At 37.0% G+C, this 26,424-nt stretch overlaps 1 long non-coding RNA gene across 7 annotated transcripts in view; it reads left to right on the top strand.

Annotated features, from left to right (window-relative positions):
- Positions 1-26,424, top strand: part of LOC122158113 — a 137,633-nt gene that overhangs the window by 38,921 nt on the left and 72,288 nt on the right. For 5 of the 7 annotated variants that reach the window (XR_006168132.1, XR_006168130.1, XR_006168127.1 and 2 more), the window contains exons 5-6: positions 1,590-1,690; positions 10,312-10,426. This is a non-coding gene — a long non-coding RNA (uncharacterized LOC122158113). The remainder of the gene's footprint in view (positions 1-1,589; positions 1,691-10,311; positions 10,427-26,424) is intronic. The other 2 variants (XR_006168133.1, XR_006168131.1) reach the window with 2 other exon arrangements.

Genomic DNA, 26,424 nt, shown 5'->3' with positions numbered 1-26,424 from the left:
ATTGCACATGCGTCATACTCTTATTCTTTATGAGTAATGATTATTGAAAAAAATCTTCCTTTTTTTTTTATATAGAGTTTCTGATTATTTTTTTTTTTTCTGAAAAAACAACCCACACTGATTCAAAATTTCTTAATAAAATAGGGCATTTTTTTGGTAGAAAACAATGCCACTTTAAGGTTTTTGAAATATTTATCTCATTTTCCTTTTGGGAAAAATAAAACAGCTGGTGAAATTAGGATTTCAAAATGGAAAAAAAAAAAAAGATCTTAAATAAACACCCATTTAACATTTTATCAAAATGAAGAGTGCTGATGAAATTTAAATGTTCTCATTTTCAATAATTTTCTACTATTTCAAATATTCTCTTTGCTATTGTTGAGATTTGAAGTCCTCATGAAGACCAAGTGACAGAATGTAAGTTTCTCTTTCTCTCTCTCTCTTTTTTTTTTTTTTTTTTTTTTCCTTTTGAGGTAATTACATCTGAAATAGAGTATGTCAATAGTATATCAATACGTTCCAATATTTATTTCATGTCTTTCTTTGTTGTTAAGCAAAGGTTGCTTCGCTTCTGTGGCGCAGTTACTTCAGTTGATGCAGTACAATCTGGAAAGTACATTTACATGGAAAACCAAAGTATTGCACTTTGACTACAGTTTTTATATCAGTAGAAAGGACGTTGGTACTGCCAGTAGAAAGAAAAGTGAACTTTGACTGTGAGTGTTGGTCAGAAAAATGTCAGAGGAAGAGCATAAGGACAGCAATCTGCAGTTGGACCAAAGGTTGTTCCAAGACTTTGTATCTGATAGCAGTCAGCAGAATATCCTTATGGACAAGTGTAAGAAGCAGGGCAAGTATAGAATTATTCTTTCTGCTGGTATACTTTCCCAGCTTCTGACAGTCAGCAGTTTTGGGACTCCCTGTGCCGAAGTTGCATCTTAACCATTGTTTTTATGAACCACTGAGTGCGGAAGCAACAATAGGAACAATGGATCACTGTTCAGCATCAGTGGCAACTGCGCTTAGAAATAAGTAACAGTGCCACTTCAAAATGCTTGACATGGACAACAGAAAGAGAAGAGCCAGGAAATTATAGCAGCACTAAAGCCACACCCATGGCCAGAGGCAACATCTCGCAGCTCCTCCAAGTTGTGAACTCCTTGGGAGCTGAGAATCCCTACCATGCAGAGAGGTAGGAGCCAAACTCACCCTTACGTAAGGCAGCAACTTCTGCCCCTGTGGGTTCTGAATGGGATTTGGTGTCTTGTTCTTCAATGTAGGGGTTCCTCCTTTTGTTTTTCTGCTGAGATTCCTGTTTGGTGAGAGTTGGGTGACCCTGCCTCATGCTAGTACAAGATGCTACCGGTCAGCTCATCTCTGGTAGTTGAGAGAGACTTCCACATTCTCTCAGAGTCACTGTCTAGTTCCTGTTCAAGCATCTGTCCCATGTAGGAAGGCATAACATGTTATTTCCTCTGACAGCGCTCTTTAGGGGCTGTCAGCCTAGATCCCCAATAAACAGATCTGCAGTATTCTTCATGCACAATGATTGTCCTCATATGTGATCAACTGCATGTTTCTTCCTACAGCGAAGCATTTGAAAAGTGACAGAGCCTGAAGAAAAAGAGAACTCAAAATCTGGTGCTGAATTTTCTCCTGGACCAGTCTGTTCTTCTGTATCCATGAACAAGTAGGTTCCTGCAGGAGTAGTTTAGAGGCCTCACCATTAGCCAGTGTCTCTGCACGGTACGGCGACTCCTGCTAAGATCTTGCGAGTATTTTATGCACTGTTCTTCTCCCTGTAAAGTAAAAGCACACTGAGAGATAAACTAGAAGATCCTGTCTGTTGTGAACACAGCACAGGAAGGCAGTTGTGATGGACAGGAGCTGAGCTGTGACCATGCTGCAGGTAGCTCCTGCTCTGTTTTGGAAACAGTATTGTGTATGCTTTTTTTCTTTTTCTTTTTCTTTTTCTTTTTTTCTTGAAAATAAACTGGAACATTTTAACTGTAAAAGACTGTTTACTTTTGCAGTGTTCAGTGCTGTGGCTACATGATTAAACTCTCATGCCGATCTTTAACAATTCAGGGGTCAATGTTTTTGAAAGAGTAGGAAGGATTGCAGTGGTATAAAACAGTGTGTCTGCTGCTCACTTTGCTGAAGAAAGCTGCAATACTGAAAGAACAGCATTTATACGAGTAAGTCAGTCTCAGGGAAGTAGCAAAGTACAGTCTGTGAATTACACTGTTACACACAGATACACAGACATCTAAAGAGGATTTTTCTCTTTTGTTTGTTGTTGAAATATGTATACAATTTCTGTACCTGCTAAATTTTTGGCCAAAAAGCTCATTCTTCTGAAGACTGAACTAAACCACACCCTTCAAATGTGAAGGGCTGTTGCATTAAACTATTGTGCTTTCTCCAGAGAGTACGGTCAAATGAGGACAAGCTTGCAGCAGGTGCAGTTTCCTTTTAGGAAATTGGTGGTGTTTCTGAATTCTGTAATGTGTTGGTTTTAGTCTCTACAAAATACAGCTTGCATTTTGTTATAACCAGTAAGGAATCATGCATCTGGAACAGAGTAATATATCTGAGCAATTTGTGACATTTAACTTCAATCTGGTTGAGATCCTCTGGTTGCTTTCAATTTGAATAGTGCAACAAATGTGTTCCCAGTCTCCCCTTTTATCACTTATTGTATCATTTAACAAAGGTCACAGTGACCCAGAGGAAGCTTAAGAGGCATGAGTTGTGGTGGACCTTGGAAATGAAGTTTGACTGTGATTATGGTGGGCCTGAAGCCAGGGCCAGCTCTCCAGTATGCCTTCTGTTTGCATTCCATTTTTCTGGGCTGAATTCAATCATGCAGCCACATCTGTGGATGAGGCAGAAGTCTGTGATAATTAGTACATCTCTCTTCTCTGATGAGTTTTTCAAAAGAGTACTTTAAATTGTTTACTTTTTTTGTGGTTGGATTGTTGAATTAATAACAAAAATGTAGCCACTGTTGAAAAGAACTATCTTCACATGAATGTCCAAATGTTCAATTCTGTGCTTGCCTCTTGCAAATCTTCTTGTGATAAACATTTTCTTAATTTGGACTCACTTGGTTGTATCAAAATATTTTACGCCACGTTGTAAATTTATTTTTTATTATCTGTTTAGATTTTTGATTAACGCTGCCTGATTAGACTAATGCAAAGAGTCATAAATGCTTGTGTAAGCTGATATTCACTTAATGATTTTATAGTGTTTCTCTTTCATGTAGTGACTACTTTTTTAACAAGCAGAACATTTCAAAACCTATAAAAACTTGTAAGGTATGAATCAGTAGAAATCTAGTAAGTGTTCTGATGGTAACTTATTTCGTGGTTCGAATGTGCCAGTGATATCTGATTTCCAAAAGTTTTCAGATATAAATCCTTAATAATAACATTGAATTCACAGACTTCTGTAGTATGCTTTATACAAGCCTTTGCAATAGTACAGTCTATTCCATAAGGTAGCTGTAGCTGTGTATGTATAGACAGAATTATAGGGTGTATAGGTGTTAGTGTTTCCAGCTATAAAATAGACAAGGTCAATCTTTTTTTTTTTTTTTTTTTTTTTTTAAATAGTGTCCCCATCTGATACTTTTTTTTTTCAAATGCAGAGGTTCTCCTGGCTCCATTATAAACCTTGGTTCTGAGTTTGTCAAGTTGTTTGTGCTCAAATCTTACTATCTTATGGTCTGCTATACTGTTGTAATGGTTAGCATTTCTCTGCGTAAGAAATAATCTGCAATTCCTAAGAAAGATGTATTCAAGTACATGGCATACATTACTTACGCTGTATCCACTGAAAAATGTTTGCATCTTTGATAGATAACCTATGTTCTGCCTTGTCTCCAGTTGTAGTCAGCACACTTTCTCTATTAATTCTGTTACTGTTTGTGCTATGGAGGTCTGGGAAAGGAGTTGACAATATGATATACTTATCTCACTCAGTTTCTCCCCATGTGTCCATTCAGTGCACATTTTCTGCATTTCTCTTTTCTTTTATATTGCAAATACATTTGTAGAAGATTGATATTTTTTTTCCCTATGAGTTCTCCAGTGCTATTTTTGGTTCCTGGCCCAAATTATGAATAGAACAGATTTCTTCTTTTCTTTTTGTACTTCCTAGTATGCTATGAGTCCATAGGCAAATCAGCATGTTACTATTCTATGACTTGGGTTACTGTACCCCCAATATATCTGGTACTTTCCAGATGTAGGGGCAAGTTTCATCTATGCTGTATTTAGAGCAGGAGATTAGACTAAAGGAAAGTGTATTTGCTGACCTAAATCTTGGCATTCCTACTGTTGCTTTATTCCAATGAAAAAGGAAGACTTCCACATGTTTAGTAATATTATTATCAGCTGTTTGTTCCAGATTTATACACTATAATAAACTGGAAAATAAAGCCATTCCAGTTTGGATTTGATGTGGAACCCAAACACAAGAGACTGAATCAGTCACAGGAAATAATACCTGAAGCTTTACATTTATGCAATCTTGAAAGACAAACTTCAAAAAGTAAAAACTACAAGCTCATGTGAACTCAGCTGCTCAGCAGTAATAAGCTGTTCAAAATGTTTGTTTTTTTTTTTTTTTTTTTTTCCTGAAGTTCCTCTTTCAAAAGGAAATCCTCTAGGGATTATTTAGCCTAAAGTACCTAATTTCTCTTCTAAAAGTAAATATTCTTATTTTGTTGTTACATATAATCATAAATATAAATATTTTGTTTTGCTTCTAACTGCATGATATACATCTACTGTCTGCACAGGAAGTACAATTACTGCTAATGCTACCATTACTTTCTAGTCATGTTTCAAATTTGAATTTTTTAAATCCAGATTTTTGCACAACTTTTTCTGTCCATGCACTCAGTTCTGTTCACTATTGTATGTAGATGGAACAGAAAAATTCTTTAAGAAGTCATAAACTACATTAAAACTTTTTACCAGTTGGGTTCATAAAAGCTATGGGACAAATATATCAAATCATATTCATATATTTTTCCAAAACATTTCCCTTTCTTGCCTCCCTGCTTTTTGTATTTGGCTACAAAATAAACTGTTGTCTCTAATCAAAGTAAGAAGATACAGTATTCATAGTTTCAATATGCAATGAATAATGAACAGTTCAATTCCTGTGTTTCTGTCAAAATATGGTTGGCTTGTAGTGAATTTATGACAAATGTAACTCTGCAGTTGTTTTCTGTTAAAAAAAAAAAAGTATATAAAAATATATTGGGTCCTTTATTTACCAGAATCACACAGAGTAAAAGTTTAACTATCATGTCAAGGCTATCTTCCCAACAACACAACAGGCAAACTTAAGTGAATTGGAGAGCAAAGTACACATGTGTTTGCAACTAGCATTTTCATAAGATAATTCAGATTTTGCTATGTACTTTTGCAATGGCACTAAGCAAGTTGATTGGTGTAGAGATGCTGAATAGAAAATGGAGGAGGAATCATGTTGTAATACCTTCCTGCTTGAGTCATAGCTCCTTCACCATACATTGGTAAACCTTCTATCCAAAAACAACTAGTTTATGCCTATTTATTTAGTCTTATTACCCCTATTTCAAACAGTGTGTAAAATGCAAAACGTTAGGATTCCACTTATGTACGAGTGATCTGACTAGTGGCTTGGCCATTATGTGGTAGCCATGCTGGCAATCTCACAGAAAATTGAAGTCACTTCTGGTGGGCTAGCTAAGTTGCTTTGCAGTGAAGAGAATTTAATGAAACAAAACCTGTCCCTGTTAATGTCAGAGATAATTTTGCTGTTGACTGACTCTGATAGCTTAAGGATTGGTATAAATTGTTTCAGTATCTCTTAAGATCCGTTTCTTGAGAGCTTTTTGTGCAAGTGGGTCCCTTCTCCAGTATCACTGTAGCTTGCTGGACCTTGCTATGCAAGGGTTCATGTGGGTGCCAAGAGCAGCTCATTGGAAACTCCATTTTTTTTTACCACAGAAACACGTTATTTCTGAGAATACAAATTAAATGATGAATAATGGTATCTGGTGTATAATGGTATCTGTTGACACGGTAGAAGGAAGGGATGCCATTCAGAGGGACCTGGAAAGGTGGGCCTGGGTGAATCTGATGAGTTCAACATGACAAAGTGCAGAGTTTTGCACTTGGGCTGGAGGAATCCCAGGCATCCATACAGGCTGGAAGGAATGGTCCTTGAGAGCAGCCCTGTGGAGAAGGACCTGGGGGTCTTGACAGATGAAAAACTTAGTATGAGCCAGCAGTGTGCCCTTGCTGCTAGGAAGGCAAATGGTATCCTGGGCTCCATCAGAAGAGGGGTGGCCAGCAGAGACAGGGAGGTGATTGCCCCCCTCTGTTCTTGTGAGGCCCCATCTGGAGTATTGCGTCTTAAGTGTGGAGCCCCCAGTACAAGAAAGACAGGGAGCTGTTGGAGAGGGTCCAGAGGAGAGCCACGAAGATGATCAGGGGACTGGAGCACCTCCCCTATGAGGACAGGCTGAGGGAGCTGGGCTTGTTCAGCCTGGAGAAAAGAAGGCTGCAGGGTGACCTCATTGCAGTGTTTCAGTGCCTGAAGGGAGCCTACAAACAGGAGGGGAATCAACTCTTTGAAAGGATTGATAACATCAGGACAAGGGGAAATGGTTTTAAGTTGAGGGAAGGGGAAATATAGGTTGGATGTCAGGGAAAAATTCTTTACCCAGAGAGTGGTGAGGTGCTGGAACAGGCTGCCCAGAGAGGTTGTGGATGCCCTGTCCCTAGAAGTGTTCAAGGCCAGATTGGATGGAGCCCTGAGAAGTCTGGTCTAGTATTAAATGCGGAGGTTGGTGGCCCTGCATGTGGCAGGAGGGTTGGAGATTCATGATCCTTGAGGTCTCTTCCAACTCTGGCCATTCTGTGATTCAGTATCTTAAAATTTCTGGGTAAGATTTTAAGAATTTTTCTTTAAATACATCAGTTCTTTTAACTAAGTGATGTATACCATAAGATCAGTTTAAAAGTAATACGATTACATTTTATTATGTGATTTCGTGGAACAAAACATTTTAGAATCTCATAGGATTATATAAATGTATCTTTTCTTCGTTGTTGGCATTATATTAAATGCCAGATAAATAAAAAAAACAATTTTAATTTTATTAAGGAAATATATTTTTAAAAAGATTAATGCTTTGCTTCTGACTGCTAAACTAGCATTAAAAAGTGGAAATATATTTGCAGCTAACTCCCAGAGTGCTTGGTGTCAGAAGAAATGTTACTCTGAATTTTTTTTTAAAAAGGTGGCCTCTACCAGACAGGAGCTCAGAAATGGTGATTGTCATTCACATAGGTTTGCAAGTCTCTGGGGCCAGTCTGTATTTTGGCAAGAAGCAAAGAGCAAGTCCTTATGAAAAAAAACAGTCCTCATTGAATTAGTAAAAATATGTTGATACTGTTTTAATTCTTTCATAACATGCTAAATTAATTTATTTGGTTTTGAGCCTTTAAAAGTATAATGCCATCAGGGAATGTGTTTTTCATGTAGCTCTCTTACAAATGCATTGGAGTAGTGAGGAGAATAGTCTTTGAATAAACAATTAATCATCCACTTTGGGTGAATGGGATGCAGAAGAATTTTTTTTTGATGCTTCACAATCTGAGCAGTAATCAACATCTGTGCAAAGCGAGCTTAACTGAACATTTTGCAGTTTTTTTGCACAGATGTAGAGAACAGTAGAACATGCAGGACTGAGGGGTATCAGATTGTTTATAATTTCTTGCAAAGTACGCTGTCAAAATTCTTATCATTTGGTAAATGCTTTTGTCAACTTTTCATGTTTGGCTAGCAGTGCATAGTTCAACTGTGTTTCTTCCAAACCATTTAAATCACTGCACGCTATTCTCTGGACTAGACCATTAATTCTGAGAAGTGAATGAAACTTATTCCTCAGTTAGCTTATTGTTCAGCTGGATTATCTGAGAAGGAGAACCCTCTTAAGTAAATTTAAGGGAAACATATTCTCTGTTCAATATACAATAAGTAAAAAAGAATATGCCATTTTTTTGCTCCTCATTGTTCCATTCTTCATTCACAAGATAATGGCTTAAGATGTGGAAAAAAAAAAAAATACCAACCCAAAGAGCAGCTTTGCAGCTTTTTGAAGAGATTACTGACACCAAAACTGAGTACTGTATTGATACTTTTCTGTTACTATAGAGCAGTATGTGATCTCTGAAACGGTAGATAGTAAAGAAGAAAGAAACCTTCAATTTTCCCCAGATTACTTACTCTCTTTCCTCATTAGTATAATTAGCTCCTGATCTTTGCAATGCATGACAGGTATTTTGAAGGAAGAAGGAGAACAGAATTCAGTGATAGCTTCTGGAACTGTCCTCCAAATATTATCCAACTGTCCTCTTATTATCTGTAATACTTTTCTGTCACTCATACATATCTAGATGCAGAGAAAGCAAGGATATAAATAATTTTTGTGGATATTGCAAAGATCAGTGTTAATCTGTGGTTTGGAAACAGTTGATGTATTTGGAAATACAAAAAGAGTTGATGCTCAGGCACATCTTGGCAGGTCTATCTTAGAATCAGTAAAGTTCTGCCAATGTATGCCACATTTCTCAGCTACAAAATCCCCTTTACTGAGTCCACTTACCATTCTTTTCAGCAGACTTTACCTTTTTTTTTTGTTTTCTTTTAATATTATGTTGCAATGAAGCTAGCAACGGTAAGAATTATAGAAGTTAAATGCTTTTCAATAAAGGAAAAGATTCTTATTAACGACAAGATTGAAATTAGGAGGGTCTATTCCCTATATACTGCTAAATTTGACTTCTGATTTTTATCCTGGAAATGAATGTATTTATTTTTCTCTGTCAAAGCTGATAATGCACATTTTGGCCTGCATCTAACAATTTGTGATGAATGTTAGCTACCAGCACAAGTCTACCACGGCTAAGCCTGAGCTTTTTAGTTTCTCACCCACATCTTTTTCATTACCTTCCTTATTTGATCACTGTATTTCCAAATGTTCAAGCTGTTGACCTGGAAGTCATATTCAATTAAAACCTTTTCCTAAGTAATCACTTTCAGATTGGATTGCCTTTTTATAGATCTATAGACACTAAGACAAGCCATTTTCTTCTACCCACATTAATCCAGATCATCTGATGCACCCAACTTCTCTGTCCTATCGAACATGAACTATTTCTCTTTGATTTTGCAATATTTTTTTTTATCTTCTGTACTTCTGTCTATTCTGTCTATTCATGTCTAAATGGCTATTAGGATGCCATTTCCATGATGGACAGCCAGTTAGCTACTGATGCCAAACTTGATTGTTTGTTCCTAATTTTGAGCAATTACCTTTGTGTTTTTCCTTGTGATGCTCAAAATGCTTGAGTAGAATTTTGTGTAACTAACCACAAAACAAATCTGTAGTCTCATTCTAGATTCTCTTTTCTTTGATGATAGCTAAAAAAAAGCCCCAGATCGCTAGTGGTAGACCACTACAAATGGGACAGCCCGGTGTTCTGTTGTTGTCTTTCATCTTTGTTTTTCTGTCTCTTTCTATGCCCATTTTGTAATTACTTTGGAGCATAGCGGCATATTTTTACGTATATTGCCACAGCACCTAATGCAAAAGTATCTTCATCCCTAAATAGTGTTCGTAAGTGTGAAGCAAGGTTAGATAAGCTATAGCATGTAAGGAAATGTCAGCATGATTCCTTACTGATTCTGAGCACATATACTACAGAGCCCATCAGCACAGAGGAAACTTCAGTAATCATCTGCTACCTTGGGTTACATCGGAGGGTTATTATATAAATACGTCACTCAGCATTTCCATTATTTATCCTATCTTTAGCACTAAAATTTCAGGTCATGATTAAGAAAAAAACAACAAACATGTAAGAGAACTGTGGAAACACACTAACAAATTATCTGACAATGCAGTTGTGAGTTCTGTGAGACCTATCTGAAATGATAGAAGATGCGGACGTGTGGGAAAGACATTTAGTTTGACTATTCACAGAAGCAGGAACTTCTGAAGAAATCCTGTGAAAAATGGAGCTAAGTATTCAGAATGTAAGAAAAAAAACAAAACAAAACAGATTATTATTAGCATTAGATAGTGCTCAGTGTGACTGAGGAGGTCTAGTATTTATCTGGTGAACAATGTACCTCATAGGAAGAATAGAAGTAAGCAGAAGATGAAGTTACACCTCAGGAAACTTAGAAAACATATAAGATAACAGTTTTCACTCTTTTTCTCATTCCTTGCTACAGAACAAAACTCCAGTTCTGCAAGAAATATAGAAGTGAAATACTGGGAACAGAATGAATGGCCAAAGGATATTGAGATTAAAAAAAAAAACAACAAAGACAGGAGAGCAGTTAGAAGGTAGGTATGAAGAGAGCAAAACAAGAGCTTGAATATGGATGGCTCGATATTATAGAAAACATGATAGATGATGATAAGAGAGAGAAATGGGGAGAATATGATTCTTATTTTTCTGTTTCTGTTTTATGTGTTTTCACACAAAATTATAAAATACATAGTCAAGCTCTCAAGCAGGATCATACTTGAGATCATAACATGTATATTGCGTTAGGAACATACACTTTAAATTCACTGTCTGTATGTTCCTGTTAGACAGGAAAAGCAATGATTTAAAGGGGAATTTGTTTTTGCAAATTGTGGAACCAAATTGTGGAACATAGGGTATAAAATTGGATAGTAAAACAGATTACTAATATTCAGGAAACCTTAAAAATACTCTAAAATACAGAAGAAAAACACCCTTTCCTCAGGATGCAAAAAGCCTTTACATCTTTTTCTTGTTTACAACACATTTGCAAAACTTAAGCTCTTTTAATTTAAATTTCCTTTTATTTATTTTCATTCAATTTTTATTAGAGCAATAAATTCTCTTGTGGGCTTAAGTAGTAAACAACAAGTCTTAAAACAACTAATTGCTTGTAAACTTCTTTTCTGAGTCTCACCTGGAGTTAGCTATGAAAAGGAGTAGCTGTCCTCACCATCAGAGAGGAGGTCACCAGATTTTGATGTAATGAACATCAGTTGAACTAGCCTAAATGCCTTCTGTGATTGAAATTTACTTTAAACTGTAAAGGGTCAAGTACTTAGGAAAAAAAAAAAGAAACAACCAAACAACAAACTGTAAAATGCTTTATTAGTGTTGTGAAAAATTAGTCATTAGAAACCAGCAACAATTCAGATTTTTTCTTGTGGTATTTTGCTTGTGAGAACACTGCAAACTGTGTCATGCAAGTCTGAATCACAGATAATCCACACCATGGGGCATCGAATCACATTGTTGTGGTACTGGCCTTTGGAAGGATGGATATCTTGGAGGTCTTCAGTACAAAGAGGTTATGGACAGTAAGTTCTGGTCTCAGGACCAAGTTAGGGATATGTCTAAAGCCTTATTTTCTAGATATGTTTCCCTTCTTGGATCCACTGATTTGAGGGTTTAGTCCCTGAAATAGTCCCTGAAACTTTGAGGGTATTACGCATGTGGAACTGTATTTGTTAGCTGTGTGAAAGAAGAAAAATGTCAGAGGGAAACATCTTACTCTCACCTCCCTTCCCCTGCCAAAACCCACCACAAAACCCAAGAAACACTGTACACAGGCCAGGGACAAACTCACTGTTTATTTCAAGCTACTGGTAAGAAGCTGTTATTTATTTAAAACTTCAAACGTAGTTACAAAATCATAAGCATAAGAATTCCGCAAAGGATGTGCTCTTTTCCCCCACCGTAACAAAAAACACAGTATGACAAATTAGCAGGGGACTGCGGCAATCAGAAATACCCTAACCTTTGCTCTTTCTTCATAAAGTTTTTAAGAATAAAACTCACAAATACTGAAACTACTGAGGGCAGTAGATGAAGGAGCTCACAACGTTGTTGTCTGAACCTGGCTTTCTTTTGTCTGTCTTTATTGTAAGGCTTTTTGAGTGAGATCCAGGGAAGGCTTGTGCAAGCAGAAGTGGCTTTTGTTTTTCTGAGTACCTGCCAAAACTAGACAAATTGTTTCTAAAAAATAGGACACTGACAATTTAGCCCTTCTCATTCTGCAAATTAGAGAAAAATCTCTGCGTGCAGTACCACTGTCAATACGTAAGTCTGGGTTGTGTGTTGGTATGGGTGCCCAAAAAGAGTCTATCACTTGACACATGCCTTAGATGCCTCTGGTGTCAGTGTGGCAGTCTGCAAGGTATTCTCAGGGTCATAGACATCTCTGTTATTTTACAGTCCATATCATCAAAAGGTGCTGGAGTTCTTCTAAGAAGGCCTTTGTGTTTAACTTGTGCATTCTGAGGGTTCTGTGAGATAGACAGGGCTTAAGACTTGAGGCCTTACTTTTTCCAGGCACAGCTGCACTGGACATGTTTGCCCACTTCACTAGTGGGTAGAACAGACACCGCCTGCTATAACTTCTTATTGGACGCAGCTACAATCTCTGCCTGTGGACTATAAAACAAACTATTGGAGAAGTTAAGGTACTGCAAGACTGTGTCAGGTTGGGAAGGCATATAAAGTCTCCCTCTCACTTTAGCAGTCATACTGGGCAGAACCTATAGGCTCTGGTGATGCAGAAGGGAAAATGTTATTCGGTTCAAATAGACGGTTTCTTGGCATGCCCCTTGGTATTAGTTTCCCTTGTTTACTGTGTGGGTATCATATATGACAAAGAGAAAGAGAGAAATACTTTAGAAAAACAAACAAACAACTCCTCCCTCTCAGGAAAAAAAAAAAAAGAAAGAAAGAAAGAAAGAAAAAAAAAAGAAAAAGCAATAAGAAACTGTGGTTGTAAAACCACAAAAATTGGAAATGAGGCTCCAAGGCAAGTGTAAGGCTTGAAATTTCTTCTAGCTCTTAAAAAAAAATCCAAACCAAAAAAACACCCAAAGCACAACAACTCTCTTTCCATGGATTCCAGCTTAATGATACTCCCTTACATGCTTATTTTATTTTATTTTATTTTATTTTTTTTTTAAGGGAAGATTTGAAATAATGTTTTTAAGCTTTGGCGTGAGATTTTTTGCTGCTTTATTTTCTCCAGAGAATGTTAAATTATATTTTTCCCATTTGAATTTTACTTAGAAATTTGAGAAATGTGAAGTCTACTCTGCTATGGTCTTCCTGGTAACTTCCTGGATATCTTGGAAAAGTATTGATTTCTTCCTCAGCATAACAGCAGGACTAAAATTATTGAATTTTTTTAGTGAAGAAAATCTCATTCAAAGCCTTTGTTAATTGCTGAAAATAAAGAATAATTTATAGCAAAAAGAAAATAAACAAAAACTTAAGAACAGTCTCACTTTGCAGTTGCTTTTTTCCAGTTGTTTGGTTTTCAAGATCTTTAATATTATGTGGTCAATTGTAAGAGTCATTGACAGCACATTTCCTAATACAAAAGGAAGAAAGTAAGGGGAAAAGAAAGACAGGGAGGGCTAATATTTAGAAAGGAGCTGTTCTTTGTGCTTCTAGCACATGTAACACATACCTGGTGACTCTTCTGTACCTCTTCTGTTCCTTGTTAGGTAAGGTATGGATTACTTCACTTACGCTTTCTTTTTTTCATAGTGCATTGAGATACAAAAATGTAAAATGCTCACAGATTGTTTTTTTCTGAGTGTCAGAGAAGAGGTATGTGATGCTTTTTGTATCTGAAGGTAATACTGTAGAATTAACCTTCATTAACATCTGAAATGCATAGAGTATACATATTATTTCTCTGAGGAAAAGCAAATTTGATTATTTAAATTGGCTGTTCATTATGTAATGTTTTGATTTAAGCAACCTAAATGAAAAAAACTTAGATAGCACTATCTTTCCCTTGTAATCTTCTCCTTTTCATGGATTACCAAAGAGGCAAATGTATTTTCAGCTCCACCTTCCTTAGTGAGGAAGAGGATATCAATAATCAGTTCTGGAAATCTTGGCTGATAATCGGTTGTGGTAGGAATGGAAGTGCAGGGCGAAGTGCATTTGGAGGCTATGGTGATGATGGTTTTTGAGTATGAGTTGATGAGAATCGGCAAATTCTTCCTTATCAGAATAGGACAGCAGTCAGCACTGAGGCCAAGCAGCAAAAATATCTCTCGTGTAATATGGTAATTCAACTGCATGGATACTGCAGTGACATCAGTCTTCAGTACACAAGTGTCTCGAAGAACCTAATTTCAGTGGAGTTGTAAAGTTGGGTATAGGTAAGAATTATCCAGTGCAGAAGATGAGATTTTGAAATTTCTTTTTTCCTCTGCCCCTAGCAGAATTTGGAGGTTCCTACATTTCACGAGTATTGATCTGTAAAAACAAACAGATTAAACTGAGCTGATAGACTCCTCCGGCTGCCTCCTGTACTCTACTTTTCTCATGAAAGTAGATGTCCATCTGGCAGGAATGGCTGAACTGCACAAGTAACTACTGATGAGGAGACAAATGTCATTGGTCAGCAGGCAGTCAGAAAGTTCCCATATCCTCAACATCCTAAGCTGTAGATGATTACAACTGGAGAGATGCTTCAAGGACAATTTAGTCATCCCTGCTCCTGGCAGTCACTGATTTAAAGACTAGGTGATTATAAAAGACTAATAATAAGAGAGGGCTTCTGCTGTCTCACTTTGACTCACCACCAGTCAGTGATTAACAACAAACTCATGGTTTGGTCAGTACATTTCCCAGAAGCCTGAGAGTTTGCTTTTGTGCATGCACCTTTATTTGGACAATGCAAAGCTGACCTGAATCTGGGAGCAGAGGATTCCTATGTTTATAATTTATGTTTCCACATGCTAATATAGAAAAATAATGATGATAATAAAGTAGTATGTACAGGAAAACATGTAAATATGTGAAAACATTATCTGATAAATGTAAATAGCAAATAATATACTATGTATGGACTTGCTGAGATGCTCTTTAAAGTTCCAAGTAGAAGCAAAATACGTAAGTTCCTTCCTCTCAATGCTCAGTGTGCAATTTAACTTATGAGGTGTTGGATAGTTGGGTTTTGTTGACAACTTCTTTGGTCTGAGAAGCATATTTTGGTAATTTCAAGAAGTAAAACCAAATGTGTCAAAGCGGCATTTTGAAATAAGGTAGTCTGTATTTAAATAATGCAAGAAAGTAGGTAAGAAGAAGTTTAAATGGTACAGATGATGCTTCAGAGTTGTAAAGGGCAAAACTATCAGGTATGTGAATTTCAGAAGAGACTTAATCTCTTAGGGATATTCACATGCTGAGAGAGTAAGCATTTCAGAAATTGATGGAGTTGCTACTGTTTGTTTATTTCTAAAAGCCACCACAAATGGTTCCATTCAGACTACTGATTGGTGTACCCAAAATATGAAGAGTTAGAAAAATGCAGTCCAGTCTGTCTATTGAGATGAAACCTTACATTTTCAACAGTGTTATACCTAATCACTTTTCTGTAAAGTAGCCTTGGTTTGTGTGGCAGAGCATTCTTCATCTTATCCCATGAAGCTTTGCCATTGTACGGACAGTTGCCAAGTATTCGCGTCAGAGAAGGGAGTACAAGTGAGGGCTTCCTGGACTCTCAGAGTCCATGGACCCGAGTTTCTTCTTTCTGCTCCCTGGATGTATTGTACATTTTACATGAAATTGCTGCTTGATACACCAGTAGAAGTGGAAAGAGACATCTCTTTACTTGCTTCTAAGTTACCTGTTGGCCTTTCTATGCTTCAGTTTTTGATGTTTGTTTGGAGCTTAGAGCTTCTTGACTGTGTTTGATGCATTAAGTGTACTTTCAAGTAGGATGCTGTCTTTGGAGGGCTTTGAAGTCAGTTGAGCTAAGGGAAGAACTGAGATCCTTTATTGCCTGGGCTACCACTAGGTGTCTGTATGAAGAGTCCATCATTTAAAACCTATTTTTAATTGAAAAGTATGAACTCTGCTTATTTTTTTGGAGAGACAGAATGTGACATGAGTTGAGACTTCTGGATTCTGGATGTGCTATAAATCAAACTGCATTCCTGGGTGTGCAGGATTTAAGGCATGTTGGTCTTCTCATTTGCCTTCAGTTAGTTCTCGGTGGTTGCCTCCTGAGTATATTGCTATCATGTGCTTGTGTGGTATGCTGGCTGCTTTAGATTGCATCTGAAGTACCAAGTCACCCTGTGCATTGAATGGAGAGCCTGACACTCCGTTCTCTTTCTGAGTTTTCCCATATGAACTGAGTGACTGAAAGATTTATGTTATACTGCCTAGCACTGAAATATCTAAATCTCTTACTGGATCTCATCCAATTTGGCTACAATGCAAAGTTAATTGTAAAGCACAACTAGTACTTTTAGCACACATTTTAAAAAAGAAGGTCTTAGTATTCAACATGTTAGCAAGAGACTCATTATGTATAAGATTCCTGAAGGATTACACTGCAGGAGAAGCAAGAGAACCCATTAAACTGTCAAAATGTTCATATAATGAAATATCACCAAGAAAAAATATAAAAGCAAAAAACTCAAAGCAGAATCAACAAAGTGCAACTGCTACTGGCATTCTTCCTGGGATAGTTTTTTCTTGCCTTCCCCACAAAAGCAACAAATAGCTTACCAGATTCACTGGTACACTCTGGAAATCTTACGATAATCATTTGAATCTCAAGAGCGTACATGTGAATCCTCTTCTTGTTCACATTCATGCTGTATGGATTACTGTCCAGGGATCTTTTTTCTCTTGTCTTGCAGATCACATTTTCCTTTCTACCATAAGAAAAGGGATGTAAAATCAGAATATTGGCAATTTATGTACCAACGTGGATGTTTGCACAAAAGGAATTGGGTAGTTTTGCAATTATGATACCCCTAGTGGAAATAATTATCTCCAGTTTAAACACTGTAAGTCGCAGATAAAGGAAGTGTTTAATGGCAGGTCTGTTTTCTCTCAGGAGTCAGTACTGCTTTCCTCCATGGATCCTGTATTACTTCTTCCCCAGCTTCCCTCCTGCTGAAATAACTGTGGTGCTAATAACAATATGTGAGAAATGACTAGATGTGCTAGTTTTTTTTTAGATAATTATACCAGTTTTTCCAGTTTTCCAACATTTTTTCACTTATTAACTCATCGGTGCCAGAAATTGGATTTTTCCAGTACATAAATCCTAATTAACAAGCCAAAGGGTAGAACGCTCCATTTTACTTCTGATGTGTAATTTCCCCTCTTTTCTTGCTTAAGTGGCATTTTGAAAAGCAAACCCATGTCTTTTCAAGAGTCGAAAAAGAAATACAGATGTGTTTTGGGAAAGCGGTGGAAAATTGGTAAAGGGAAGAAAGAAGATGTAGTTGGGCTCTGGACCTTCTGGTCATTCTGGTCATTTTGAGGTTGTAGGGCATGGAGGCGTGCAGAGTGGCTGAGATGTGTGACTGAACTCCAAACATGGACACAGGGGAGTTATTAAATGATGCTGATCCTGTGGAGCATCTTTTAATTCCACAGAGCTAAGGCTGCATGTGGTACACTACTGATATGTGTTGATCTTATGGGTTTCCCTGTAGCCTCAATTTCTACTTATCAAGGCCAGAAACAGAATGGAGGAGAAAGAGGTAGAAGAGGTAGAGACTTTTCAAGACTGAGGCTATCATTAGATACCCTGTTTAAGGACTCAGTCAGCCTTGGTATATACTTAGGGATACTCTGACCCTGTGGGAAAGGCTGGTGGAAGGCGGCGAGGCAAGTGTCAGTATCTAAATGGTAGGTTATTCTGCTACTACATTCCTTCACTGGTCCTGTATTACTTCTTTCCCAGCTTTCCTCCTTCTGTGAGTCCTAAGGAGAATGGAGAATCTCATCTGAGAGATGTGAGAGTGTGAGTGGGTTAACTGTGAAAGGGGAAGGAAATTGGCCAAAAAGATTTTTCTCTGGATTGATAAGATTGTAGGGAACTGAAGAAATTTGTGAGATTTTGAGATTTCTGTAGCAGCAGAAGGAAGATAATCAATTTACAAATTATGTATAAAAGGTTGAGGATTCCTGTTGGGACTGGTTATGTAGAGGTTTGGGTCAAAAGAAGTCCATAAAAAAATGACAAAGTTGGGAGGTGGGTCTTGTCACATTTTGTTGGATAGTTTGCAACCTGGAAGTGAAAATGTAAGAATGTAGATAGGAGATGATGCCCTTTTTCAGCTTCTACCTGTGTGCTGTAGAGAAGAAAGGCAAGGGGAACAGTCACGATACATGCAGCCTCATAACTTATTGTAAGTGCCACCTGGTAAGAAGGGAAATTAGTAGTAAGACTTTATGTCAGCTAGGAAAGGGTAATTCAGTTCATATCTTACTCCCATCTCCATAAAGGGCTGTCCAAAATAAATCTTTTGAGGTTAAGAAAGGGATGATTAATTCCTTTTTTATTTTTTGTGCTAATGCATTAATTGGTTCCAGGCAGACTGGGAAGAGCAGAGCCAAGATATTGCAAGTAAGGCTGCAGTCCAGGTAATGTGAGGGCTGTTGAAAAGCACCAGGAAGTTTATAAAACCTGGAGTCTTTCATTCTCTGAAAAGTTTTGTAGATCCAGAAAGTTTGAACAATGCTATGTTTTGGGGTGCTTAAAGAGAAAGAAGAGAAATGTCGTAATACTTTGGAGTTATTCCAGGACTGCTGTGCTGCTTTAAGGGGAACCTCAAGCATTTGTCTCCTGACCTTGAGTACCATATTTCTGTCTCCTATGATCACCCTCCAAGCTGCTGAAGATCAGTCCTTAGCAGCTGAATGTTAGGATTCCTTGTCCCAACCTTATGCATTACCTCTTCTAATGACATAGCTAAGTGCTAGCATTCTTGACTGTAAGCATGTGTGTGGCCCTCTTCATTAGCCCCATCTTGAGCTTGTTGTCTCTCTACTACCCTTTTGGGTTGTGACTGGTTCAAAATCTGTCATTGCAGGATTCATGCTTACCAGGTGCTCTCCCCTTGGAATGGTCTCATTTGATGTGTTCTCCCAGTAATCATACAGGGAGAAAAAGAGCATAATACCAATCTTAAAGAAGTGCATCGACAAATCCTGCCCTAGCAGTCAGCAACAGCGGACAATCACCAAACCACAAGAGCTTTTATATGAGGCTTTTATTTAAAGGAAGTAAAAAACACTGTCTTTAGTCATACTAATTTCTCCTTTTTATTGGCTTTTAGGGAATGAGCAACAGCTCAGTGACATGTGTTTGTAACAAACACAGGTTATGAAATAAGTGTCTTTCATTATTTGTTCATTTTGCAATGAAAAGCTCTCCAGATCTGCCTCCTAAATGGTTTAACTCAACATTAGAATTGATGCTGCCAAATACCGACTGATTCAATAGACGACGAGTTTCACATTCCTCTTTTACATGGGGAATGTGATATAGAACAATGACCTCAATTTTCTACTGTGTCCTCAGATTCACCTCTTTTTGGCTGTCTCTTTTTCTCTTTCAGTATCTAATAGTTTTTGGAGTCATGGGGGTCTTTTAAGGGCACAACTGTTTAATAACTAGAAAGTATACTTCTTGTGGGTCTTTTGGTGACAACTTTTACATCTAATGAGTGTTCAATAGAATGTAATTAGAAGCTCTGATCCTTAGACCTTGACCTCTCTAGACCTTGTATGCAACTAAGTGACCAGACAGCCCTTAACACTCATTAGGAGTTATCTGGAACCCACTTTACAAAGCTATGTGAGGAAACTGTTTAGATTTAGCCTCATGCCACCTGCTTTGTAATCTGTTGCTGTGCCCTCTGTTGATCCCGCTGTCCTTATAGTAACTGGAAAGCTACCAATGATTTCATTTTAAAGCAAATATTCTAATTCAGGAAGTATAGAATGGAAAGCTGGTTACTATATTTGTCAGCATATGACTTTCAAAATCCTGTAATTAGGAAAGATTACTTCAGTGCCATGGAGAAAATGGTCACATCATTACAAAATGGAAGAAAAACATCCAAAGAAAATTACTGAAATCAGCTAAAATTTGTTTTGATACAGTATGTTCAGATATATCAAGGTATATCCTTAAAGTTAATTATTACTTTTTATTATTGGCTTAAAAAAAATGTACGTTTCTATATGCATTTCTGAAGAATGTCCTGTTAGTCCTGCCACTAATAAACACAAGGAGCTGACTTCCTTCTTTTTCACTAATTTTTGAGCGAATATGTGAAAATATGTTAAGTATCTTTTACCTAGTCCATGGATGTATTCCCAGTTTCTTACTGTTTCCCGTTTATTTTCATCCTAATGCATTGGACTAGATTTTGTCTGAGTTTTAACTCAGACTTCAGAAGCCACTACAATCCCATGCCTATTTTTTTTTTTTTTAAAGATAAATGCAGCCAATCATGTAAAAAAGGAAAGGAAAAACGAAATTCTTAAGATTTTTTTTTTGATAATTTTTCAGTGGCTTAGGAAAATGATCCAAACATTTGATCGTGATCCTTTCTGGAAGCTGTTACATGGCACCAAATGTATCCATATATAGAAGACAGATTTTTTTTAAGAAATTGAATGATCTTGTTAATGCTAATACGTTTCAGTAATTTGTCTTTTGAAGAGTAGTCTGTTTTGAGATCTTCACAGCAAATAGAGGAAATGAAGTGCTGATGTTGTAAGGAATAATTTAGTATGTCTGGAGAGATCTAAAGCAAAACATCTGGATCAATTTATTTACAAAGTCCCTGTAGATAAAAAGCACTATCTCTCCAAGGAATCAGCTTATGCCCTTTCTGAAGAATAATTAAAAAAAAGAAAAGTGTATAATCATCGTACACGGAAAGCTCCTGGGACATTGTTTATGAAGGAATCTGAAGAAGATTTGAAATCCAGTTTCATGGGAGATCAGCTAGTTGCTGAAAATGTGGGGTGGTTTTATGATCTTAATTTAGCCTGGCCTGCCCTGTTTATCTGCTTTCCCCACAACCCCCAACTTAAAAAATAATAGATTTTGGAAGCTAAGGTGAAACACATAAAGTAGACTTGCAAGAGCTGTATCTGGAATGGATAATAAATTCTTGGAGTATTGTGATCCACATTTCATGTGGACATGTGAAATTGTCCTCCGGGAAGACAATTCTGAAGCATTTGTTAATGTAATGTAAGCTCTTTCAGCTCTTGATATTTTAATTTTTATTTATTTATTTATTTATTTATTTTGTGAGAGATGTCAATAACTTACAGAAAGGTGTATGTGGGTTGAAAAGAGGAAAAAAAGAAAGAGCTTTCATATTCAGGTATTGCAATCTGAAAGGTTGTGCAAATTCATTTGATGATACTGTATTTGCTCTTGAAAAATATTTTGTTCTTCCTTTAAGAAATCTGAATATAGCCATTAACATAATCATAGTGATATTTGCCATGACTTCATCACTAGGTAAAATTACAATGGTAATACGATTTAGAATGTTCGTATATTCTCCTGATGGGACTGCAAGTGTTCTGAGAGTAGGGGGGGTCTTTTAAAGTCTTTTGTTACAGTTACTGCAAGCTATGGTTTAACTCTATTAGCAAAGGGGTGTTGTTATAGCCATATTTTGTGAGGTTTGTGCCTGAATGTTCGTAGCATTGTAGAATCATTTGAGTTGGAAAGGACCTAGTCCAACTTCCATCAATGAACAGGGACACCTATAGCTCCTTCAGGTGCTCAGAGCCCTGTCCAGGCTGATCTTGAATGTCTCCAGGGATGGGACATCCAGCACCTCTCTTGGCAGTTTGTGCCAGTGTCTCACCCCCTTACAGTAAAAAAACTTCTTTCTTATATTCCAGACTAAATCTCTCCCCTTTTACTTTGAAACCATTTCCCTTTGTGCCATCACAAGAGATTCCATTAAAGAGTCTGTCCCATTCTTTTTATAATCCCACTCTAGATGCTGAAATTCTGCTGTCAGCCTTTTCTACTCCAGGCTGAACAGCCCCAGCTTTCTCCCCGTCCTCATTTTCAAGAGCTGCTTCATGCACATTCTTATTTCATGGTGTTGGTTTTTATACCACGTTTTCTGCAATTGCAGGTTTTTGTCTTGAAAAGTAAACCTGAACCACAACAGATGAATGATTAATGAATATTTTTCTTTCAGGAGACACATTTTACAGAGCTTGTATGTGACCTTCATTTTTTTTCTGTTTCATTTACATTTTATGTATCCTTTTAATTACAAAACTGATGAAAACTGCTATCATTGAATATGCCCAGATGTCTCTCTTAATTTCTTGTCAGAAATATAGTGTTAGTTTTCTAAAGCTGTTCATTTTGAACTCCAAATGGAGTATCTCAGTATTACATTTTTCTTACACTGTTGAGAGAAGTGAAACCTCCATCTCTCCTGCAGAACATTATCCTCAGGGCTTCAAGTGCCTTAAACAATCATGTAGAAGTCAAATGGCTCTGGGACAGAACATGGGTCTAATTCCATCCTAAGTTTGGTCATGAATCTGAAGGCTGTGGTTCAGACAAACCTCAGATCCATTTAAATTCAGTTTCAACTCAGCATCAGCATCCACAAAGCCTAGCTGAATCCTGTTGTTGTTGACAGTATACTCAGCTCATAAAGCATCTGGGCTTAACGTAGACAACTGGGATCATTATATAAATCAAAAGAAGATGAAAGTTGAACCCACATCTTTCAGCTTGAATACTAAAAATCTGCCGAGAGGAATAAAAGATACCTCCTGTAAGGGCGATGAGTTGCAATTTCTTTTTGAATTCTTTTGTTTTACACAGTAAAGAAAAGGAGAGAATGGCCTGATTAAGTCATATGGGTATGGACTTTTTCATCTTCTAACAAAAAGATTTATTTAAAGTTAGCATGAAATCTTAATATTTTAGTTAATTTTATGATGTATACACCAGTATAATTTCCAGTGAAATTATTTAATACAGTGAAATTATTTTGATTATTTTCCAGATGATTTCCAGTGAAATTATATTAATTATCTCCTTCCTGGAGTTCTGAAATGAGGAAAAAGAGTGCTTTCTTTCCCAAGAAAATACACCTAAGTCCTTGGTTGTATTTCCCCTAGATCATAGAATCTTTATTTAATCCTTTGTTCTTTTGCAGAGAAAGTATTCGTTCAGTTACTGAGAAATCTCCCAGCAGTGTGGAGGACGTTGCAAAGATGTGCAGTTTTGCACATTGTTTCTGCTTCTTGGTGTATACAATTGAGGAGTGTGCATAATCCTTGGTTAATGATGAATATTTATATAATTTTTAATAATAATTCTGCAATAGATCTTATGGTCTGCAGTAGTAGAGTACTGGAAGTCCCCACACATATTTCATTATTAAGTGGCTTAGTCACACAACACAATGTTTTTAGTTTACTTTACAGATGTGTTTTCTTTTGTATTTCATATAAAAACGGAAAAGCAACCTGATTCTTTATTTTGTGTATTAGTGGAATCATCACATGGTCTTCTGATAACTGCTGGAGAAATTAACGGAGTTTTTGGAAAGGGTTCTATGAGAAGTAACAATTCAGAGTGAGATCCAAAAAAGCACTTAGATGCCTAAAGAAAAACTTAGAATTTAGGTTCCTAGTTCCAAGGGAGTGTGTAGGCACAGACGCTGCACTGATGAGGCTGTTTAGGTTGTTGAGAACCCAGTATTCTATAAATAATGTGGTCAGCAGTTCTGTTGTCTTTCTGGAGCTGAACGCTGAATTGTTGTTTCTCCTTCTAACATAATGTGGTAGACAAATGCTAATTATCTGTTTTACTGCCTGCCCACCTTTTTGGAGTTTAAATCTAGTTTCTACTTACCAGGTGTGTCAACTATGTACTGATGATACAGAATTCACAAAACACAATCTTTATTGCCATTCAAAAAGGAGGTCCTCTTCTTTTGTGCTCTAAATTCGACTACTTGAGCTGATCCATTCTTGGTTCAAGAAACCTACCTGCTACAAAGCAAGCTTGTCAGATAATTTCAGATGAGACACTGAACTAATGTAACAGGATTGTCAACTTCATTTATGATTAGTTAGTGGTATGTGCTGCATCTCTGTAGCAACAACAGCTATCACATTTTCTGTCCATATTGAAGATGAATAATTTAGACAATTAAAAGCAGTTGTAAAAGATTATTCAGCATTCTGCCTTTCACAGAGTTTGTCTTGTTTCTTCTGATTATATTCAGGTATTTTTATTAAAAATGGTTGAATTGCACTTCTTTAGTTCTAACTTAAATAAGATCAGCCTGGATCTGGTCTCACCAGAGGATCCCACTAGATTTGCTGATTTTGAAATTGTTAGAAAATTTACAAATCCATCACCTCTTCTATTTCCACTTTCTGTTATTCTGGTTTAACAACCAAAATTTGTTTATTCTGGTTTTACAAATCTCCAAGTCTCTACAAAAAAGGTGTTTTTTTTTTTTTTGTTTTTTGTTTTGTTTTGTGTGTGTGTGTGTGTGCATCTTTTTAAATTTCATCCTTTAGACATAGGATGATCTAAAAAAAAGAGACAGTGAAACCCTTCTCTTCGGTCGCATCTTTAGGTCTTTAAAAATAGAATTATTAGGGACAATTGTTGTGTCCCAATTCTTGAATATGTTACATTTTCATCTTCTGCTTTACAAAAGAGAGGGATTCAATGCTACCTGTAGTGCTTGGAATGCATAATTTTGCAGGGACAGTTCAAGTAGACATAAGGAAAAACTTTTTCCCTCACAGAGTGGTCAGGCACTGGAATGGCTGCTCAGAGTGGTGGAGTTGCCGTCCCTGGCAGTGTTCAAGAGGCATCTGGGTGAGGATCTACGAGATATGGTTTAGTAGCTTGTGGTAGTAATGGTGATGGGGAGGATGGTTGCACTAGATGATCTTGCAGGTCCTTTCCAACCTCATAATTCTATGATTCAGTTCTGGGGCTGCCATCAGACTTAAACTAGTTTTTAGAACTAGAACTTTACAAATGACAAAGTGCTTGCTGATTTGCTCTTTAGTATTATAGGCAATCTTAGGTTACTATATTTTCACTGCTGTGAATGCTGGTATTTTATAGAATTTGAGCCTATTTTCAGTGTCTTAGGGGAGTTGCTGGCACAAGTATATCTGGGAATTAAATCCTTCATGAAAATATCTGCCTTTCTCTCACAGACATGATTGCAGAAAAGTGGACAGATACCACAAGGATTAAAAGGTAGAATGTTGGAGTTTCAACCCAACATGCAATGTTTTACATATTTGAGAAATAATTATTTTGCAAGTATTATTTTCGCAATCTATGAATTTACTGATGTTTGAATAGTACAAACACAACAAAGACAGTCATGAAGAAGGCAGGATAGTAATGAGAGGGTGCTGATATTGCAACGATTTAATGAGTGGTAATAAAAAAGTGATAGCAGTGTATGTATTCAGAAAAATAATGGAACCATCCTTCAACATGCTACAAGTATACAATATTATCAGACATACCCCTGCTGGTCCTAGTTTTACTGTCCATCAGATCTAAAAATGACTGTAATAGCAAATATCACTGTAGCCCCTGAAAGCATCTACTGCAGCCCAGCTGCATCCTTGATAATCAGATTGGTTATGACAACTATGTGTAGCCATAAAAAAAATGAGAAAAGCAAAGAAATGTGTTATGGCTTATCCCTTGGCTCAGAGGACAGACTGTGGAAACAAATGTCTAGAATTCATCTATTCTTCACACTATGTACTAGTGCTTGCATGAAACAGAATGTTTAAATTACAGTTTAAATGTATGTATTATTCAGTCATGCAGAATAGATTTCCATGGATGAATTATAGAATCATAGAATCACCAAGGTTGGAAAAGACCTCCAGCATCATCCAGTCCACCCACCCACCTATCACCAGTATTTCCTATTAAACCATGTCCCTCAGTACAATTGTCTAAATGTTTCTTGAAGACCTCTAGGGACAGTGACTTCACAGCCTCTCTGGACAGCCTAGTCCAGTGCCTGACCACTTTCAGTGACCAACTTCTCTGTGTAGGCAAGCCTGTGTGCTTTTGAAGAGCTATGATTTTCTTTTTTTAGTTTGCTTTTGTAGACATAGTTACAAGTAGATGAACAGTCTTCTCTTGCCCCCATCCAATGCAGTTGGAAATTGTCACTTGAGAAGGCAATTTCTGTTTTTAATATAGATTATATGGTGCCCAAGGTTTTGATTAAATTACATTGAATGTTAAGTTGACTGACAATAGAAGTTAGTGTCAGCAGATCATGAACAGTCAGATAGTGACCATGTGGCATTTGCATGTGGGTATACCGGTCCTGCACTGACATGGAAATTGGTTTGACCTATGTGACCTATGTTAGCTGGGAAAACTCTATACTGAAGCCAATTGCCACGCTTCCCAGATGTCAAAAGCATCTGCTGTAATTCTATAAGGTTAATTTGTAATACAGACTTCTACATAGTTTGG

The sequence above is a fragment of the Centrocercus urophasianus genome, unplaced genomic scaffold, assembly GCF_019232065.1.
Source record: "Centrocercus urophasianus isolate 14NV4802_14NV808 unplaced genomic scaffold, USGS_Curo_1.0 seq_14, whole genome shotgun sequence".
NCBI lineage: Eukaryota > Metazoa > Chordata > Aves > Galliformes > Phasianidae > Centrocercus > Centrocercus urophasianus.
Note: the sequence above shows the minus strand (reverse complement) of the source record. Positions and strands in the feature narration are given on the sequence as shown.